This window comes from Rattus rattus, chromosome 6, assembly GCF_011064425.1.
Source record: "Rattus rattus isolate New Zealand chromosome 6, Rrattus_CSIRO_v1, whole genome shotgun sequence".
NCBI classification, from domain to species: Eukaryota; Metazoa; Chordata; class Mammalia; order Rodentia; family Muridae; genus Rattus; species Rattus rattus.
This window is the reverse complement of record NC_046159.1, coordinates 48,828,401-48,834,400: the sequence shown is the minus strand read 5'-3', so window position 1 is coordinate 48,834,400 and position 6,000 is coordinate 48,828,401.

Here is a 6,000-nt window from a genome sequence, read left to right as displayed (position 1 = left end):
CTCATTAGCTGGACATCCACTGATTATCCTCTGGGATGTGTCTAGCTTCGGAGAAGGTACTCCTCATTCTTCCTCATGCAGCCGAGGTTGCTAGGGGCCCAGAACACAATTTAGAGCATGGTCAGATGGGATTTGCACTCAGTCCAACCCAGCAGAGTCACTCCTCGGCTATTATTTTTCACCCTGTTGTAAATAGCAAGAGGCAGATGAAAAGGTAAAAAAATATGTTGGTTGGAAGACACTTATCCTCGCCTACCTAGGGTAATCAAGGGGAGACATCAGCTCTGGATTTGGTAAGTAATAACTCACATCTGACTTTAATACACCATGATAAACTTTGAGGAATATATCTTTTAAAACATAAAATGCTTTACCTCTGATTTAAAGTTTGGGGGATTGGTCCTGCTCTGTAGGCAGGTTAGATTTAACATCTCTGGAAATTCCAGAGCAATTTTAAAAATCCTCTTTTTGATCACTAGCTGCAGCCCCAGCTTTCAAAGAGAATGAGATGTTTTGGGAATGAATTGTGATGGACTTATATGAAAATTTATATGACCAAGAATTGGATTTGTTCCCCTGGAATATTATAGATTATGTTTTATGTTGGAATTACATCAGAGCTCAGAGCAGCAGAAGGCTGGCTTAATGTAGCTAAAAATATACCTTGGCTTTCCACTTGGAATAGAGTCCCCCTTCTACGCTCCCCAACCCGTTTCTCCCCTAATGAAAATAATGCCTTCATGACTCATATATGTGATAGACAGTAGGGAATATTTGAGTCTTAAAATAAGAACTTTGAGAAAGGCCTAATGGTCCTTTTCTAATTTCTTTCCCATCCATCTCTTCCCTCCTGTTTTCCCTGTCAGCTTCCTATTTCAAGCTTTCGGCACCCAGTGCCTTATGGTAATGGCTCCTTTCTCAGTCTTCCAGTTCCCCTTGCTTTGCACACATCTGCATAACTAACCTTTCTTCTCTACCAATTTACACTGTCCCTGTCTTTCCTTGGCTCCCCAATGCATTGTAAACTCAGTGTATAACCATCATCTACAACATTTTGCCTAGAATTGGGCAGCAGATTTCTTTAAAGGATTGCCTAATTGGCCTCTCCCTCCTTCCCACTGTCTCTCTGTCTCTTTGTCTCTGTCTGTCTCTCTCTGTGTGTCTGTGTGTGTACGCACGTGAGTGTATACGTACATGCCTGGTTTAGTAGTGTGTACATGTGTACATTTTACATTTGCTTTAGTATGGGCAGTTGTATGTCCAAGTGCTTGTGGAGGCCAATCTTCCCTGGTCCGGAACTCCCCAATTCATCTAGCCTGCCAGACCATTGAGCCCCAGGGACCCACCTTTCTGTCCCTCCCAGCTCTGACATTTCAAGGCCCTCTACTATGCTTGCTTTGTTTTGTTTCATTTTGTTTTATGTGCAACTTGGGGATTAAGCAAGAGTCCTCAAAGCAAATAGTTGATATGTACTATTGTTTAAATGAAGGTTATCAAAGAAATGCATTAAGCGATAACTTTGTAGGGTATGTGGTTCTGCAGAAGACTTTCTATAACATTAGAACCCAATTTTCACTTCCTGTCTAGGGGTCAATTCCACAAACTCACATTATAAGACAGTTATGTCTCTCTCATGCCCACATGGGCAACCATTCAACCATGACAAAACCAGAGTGGTGACCCAAGTATTGTCTAGGGTTCTTGCCTTCTTCCATTGCAGGAACTGATATCATATATTGCATAGCTGTGCAGTCATCTGAAGCATTAAAGTATATTTCTGAAGAGTCTCAGCGTCAAATGATGAGTAGCTTAGCTACTGTACCTTACTCAATCCTTATTTTATTTTATTTTTAAATTACGGGAACTTGATATTAAGTGAGGCTCCACTGGGAGAAAGCGCTGAAAGAAGAAACAAAGGGGACTTAGGAGGAGCTGGACCTAATGAAAGCTTTGTATCCACAAAATAAGTTGTGGCTTTGTAAATTCACTTTAAGTACATTTGAGGAACAATAAGCCATAAAAGAGGTTACCATGACCTTGGATTCTGCACAACTTTGGAGATAAAAGGTCTAAGTATCAGAATGCATTTGGTTGGCCATAGTGTTGTTGACTGATTAAAATCTATGCATGCTCCTGGAGCCCTCCGGCAGAATGCTGATGAGGGGTTGGCCTGGACGCAGTGCAGTGTGCAGAATGGATTCTCTTGAAGCAGGGTTCAAAGTTGCTTTGCTAAAATGGCTCACTAAAAGGTAAGTCTCTCTAACCCCAGAGCAATGAAGTAAAGTTATGACATGAGTATTAAATTGGAATACATTGACTTTACATTTGTTACTTATTGGATTCATATAGGAAAAGCATTTTGTTAGATGCTCTAAGCCCTAATCTTTGCATAATATAACAACTTTTAAGACATTTATTATCAAGGAGTGTTTTTTTCCCCCTGCTTTGAATACAGACCAGTCATTATAATTATCTGATTGCTTATAAAGCAAATATGTGAACTTTGACTCAGTTTTATCTTTTCTTCCTTTTAAATTACATATAACTTCTAGGTTGCATAATCATAATCATGGGCTTTGGAATGAATAGATCTGTGTTGAAACTATAACAATTGCTTTTTTGGAAGTCGCTGAATTTCTTTTAAGTCTTCCTAAATACATGGAAGATTTTTTAAGATTAGAAAGTGTTTCACAGGGGCTAGTCCAAGAATTTGTTAGCATTGAGAAAACACTTAGTTTCTATGCTACATTTTCTTATGGAAAGTGAATACTAATAAAATAGAGAACAAGTGAACCCCAGTGTTATCCAAGAAGTAAGATATGAACTGAATCCATAACCAAGAAGTGTTGGTTAAGAAGAAACCTTACCTTTTCATCACTCACTCCTTTTGACCTTTTGACCGAGATATGTGGAGAGAGAGAGAGAGAGAGAGAGAGAGAGAGAGAGAGAGAGAGAGAGAGGCAGAATATCTCTCATAGCTGTGCTTCAGCTCTCAGAATAGGTCCTTCTGTTTCAAGACCAGCACACAAAGCTACTGTCAGACCTTAAGACTTAAGTGAGAATTCCAGTTTTGCATTTGTCAGCTTTGCATCACTCTAATACCGGAAATACTCATCTTATGAAAAGGAAAGATTTATACTGATTCAGGCTTGAAGGTCCCTTATGCTTGATTGAGCCCAGTTTTTTAGAGACTGTGGACAGATACATATGTCATTCTCAGGTGTACCATGAGGCAGAACAAAGCCTCTTACCTGAGGAAGGGAAACAGACTAGAGTCTAGTTACTCTCGAACACACAATGTGTATGTGTGTGTGTGTGTGTGTGTGTGTGTGTGTGTGTGTATTAGTGTACATATGTTGGTGTGCATGTAGAATCAAGAATACGACCTGAGGTGTTACTCCTCAGGCAGAGTCAGTTTGTAGGACAACGTTTCTCAGTGACTGAATCTCATTGGGTAGGCCAGGTTGCCTGTCTCTACTTCCATACCAGTTTGTGTCCACAACAACCAAGTTGCTTTTTATAAAAGAAATGTATTCTTGAGATCAAATTCCGGTCATGCTTACAAGCAAACACTCTACTGAATGACCTATCTACTGGACACCTTGCCCTGGTTCCCTTTTGAGAGCTCCTTAATGATTCAAGATCTCCAACTGTGCACCACCTGTTAGACTCTACCACCTTCACGAGTATCAAGCCAAGGAGCATGACCCTAACATGTGGTCCTCTAGAGGACACATAGCATCCAAGCTACACGAGTTTCCTACCCCTTGAGTGAAATCCTTAAGCTGAAGTCCTCCTATGTTGATGATTGAGATGAGACCACAGCTTAGTGGTTTTCCTCTAGGATAGTGACTCTTTTGGAGCAGGAATTAAAACCTAGAACATCTTTAAGCTATAGTCCCCAACCACTCTTAATTATATCAATTATAAACTATGATTCTGGGAATGACCTGGCATGTGACCAAAGAATGATCATTTCTTATTCTGGACACTGGGAAAGATCTGGAAAAGGGTAACTACACAGGTCTTGCCCTAGAGTGAAGGACTTTTGAACCATCATGTTTTATAGTATAGAGGTTACAGGTAATAGTTTGGACATACTCATTTGAAGATATTTGCTATTGTTCTGAAATTAAAATTTAGCAAGTCATCCTGTGTTTTAACTGGCAAGTCTGATTTTAACAGTGTTTTAGGTGAATGGTATGAATGGTTATTAGTTGAATGACTAAAACCCCCTCAGCAAGGTGTCTTAAACTATACTTTGATGCCTATCGTGAGGGGGCAGTATTAACTACTTTTCTAGCTGCCATATCAAATATGGGCCTAAAACAAATGCTCAGCTTGGCTCATGGTGTTTTAGTCCACCATGGGAGAGTAGGCTTGGTGTCAGGCTCAATCCATTGTAATGAGGGCATGTTGTAGCACCTTACTTCTGTGAGGAAGCAGACAAGTAGGATTAATCTAGAAGTCTCAGAAGCCTGCCCTCCTATGCCTTCCTTCTTAATGGTTTCACAACCTCACTCGCCTCCACCCAGGATACCATGTCACTAACTGGGGAGCCTGTAGGAGACATTCCCCAGTCCGGCATACTAGGAACTATCATTGATCTTCAGCAGTGTTCCTAGCTCTACCCATTAAGTACTGTTCTTATAACCTTTGTCTCTATGTTGTGACAATAAGTTATACTTCCAAGCATTGCCTCATGGGAAGAGGAGGCCAAACCACTCTCAGTTGGTGAACATAGATTCAGACAGTGCCCCAAGTGAAAGCTTGCAGCGTATTGAGATGGTAGACCAAAGGTCACACCCACATCCTAAAAACACAGGCTGTAACCTGCTTCAGTTCCTCACTGCTTTCTACCTCCTCTGCTCCTTCTTTATAATGTAATGGGCTGTTTGGACTTCTTTTTGAAATGGCGATTAGTACAAATTTCATTTTTGTGTACTTCGTAATTGCTAGGATTGCCTCCAATTCTTTTTTTTTTTTTTTGGTTCTTTTTTTCGGAGCTGGGGACCTAACCCAGGGCCTTGCGCTTCCTAGGCAAGCGCTCTACCACTGAGCTAAATCCCCAACCCCTTGCCTCCAATTCTTAACCCCCTTTATCTTCTGTCTACGCCACCTGAAGCTGTAAGTCCAAATGCCAGACCATTGCTCAGCTATTCTTCACAAAGTACCCAACAAATCCGTACACCAAATGTGCTTGTTTTTCTGGTGGCCATCAGTCCATACAGTCTGAGGGAACATACAGTTGAGTGGTGAACCTTAGAAGATTCCCTTAAGTGCTGTCCTTGGGATCTTGAGTGACCTCTAAATTAAGTGCTATCCTTGGGGATGTGCACCCTAGAGCTTCAGATATCAATGCCTATTGTGGCTGCCTTTAGGAAGTGGTATCAAATGAAATTCTTCCTGGTCTTTGGAGGCACGCTCTTAAAAGATATCGTAGGACCCATGGTTCCCCTTTGATTCAATTCCAGGTCATGCTCTGAACAGATTTGTGCTGTGGTGAAGAACCCTGAACCCCATAGCAACAAAACTACTCAACTATGGAATAGAGCCTGCAAACCTGTGAACCATAATAGGCCTTTCTTATGCTAATAAATCAGTTGTCTTGTGCTTCACAGGGAAAGAAGCTGTCACAGGACACATTATTCTCCCTCCACAAAGTATGGAGGAAGACATAACCCACTTGAGTGATGAAATCTCTTCTTCAAACACCTTCTACCTGTGTGTTTACTCTTGAAAGCAAATCTGAGTGATTTCCTTTAGGCTTTCTATCGTTAAAGTTTTCCAGCCTGGATATGTTTTTCTGATCATCTTGGAAAAAAATCCCTAAAGTGCCTTTCACTCTATTAACTTTGATTGTCCAGCATTGAAAATTAATTTTGTAGGCCTCTCAGCTCATGTAGTGGGACGGTTTCATTAGCAGGTTAAATGTGACTTCTTTTCTTCATTGCTTTCCATATTTTGGTGGCTTTTAATAGAGCAATGGTTTTATAAAAA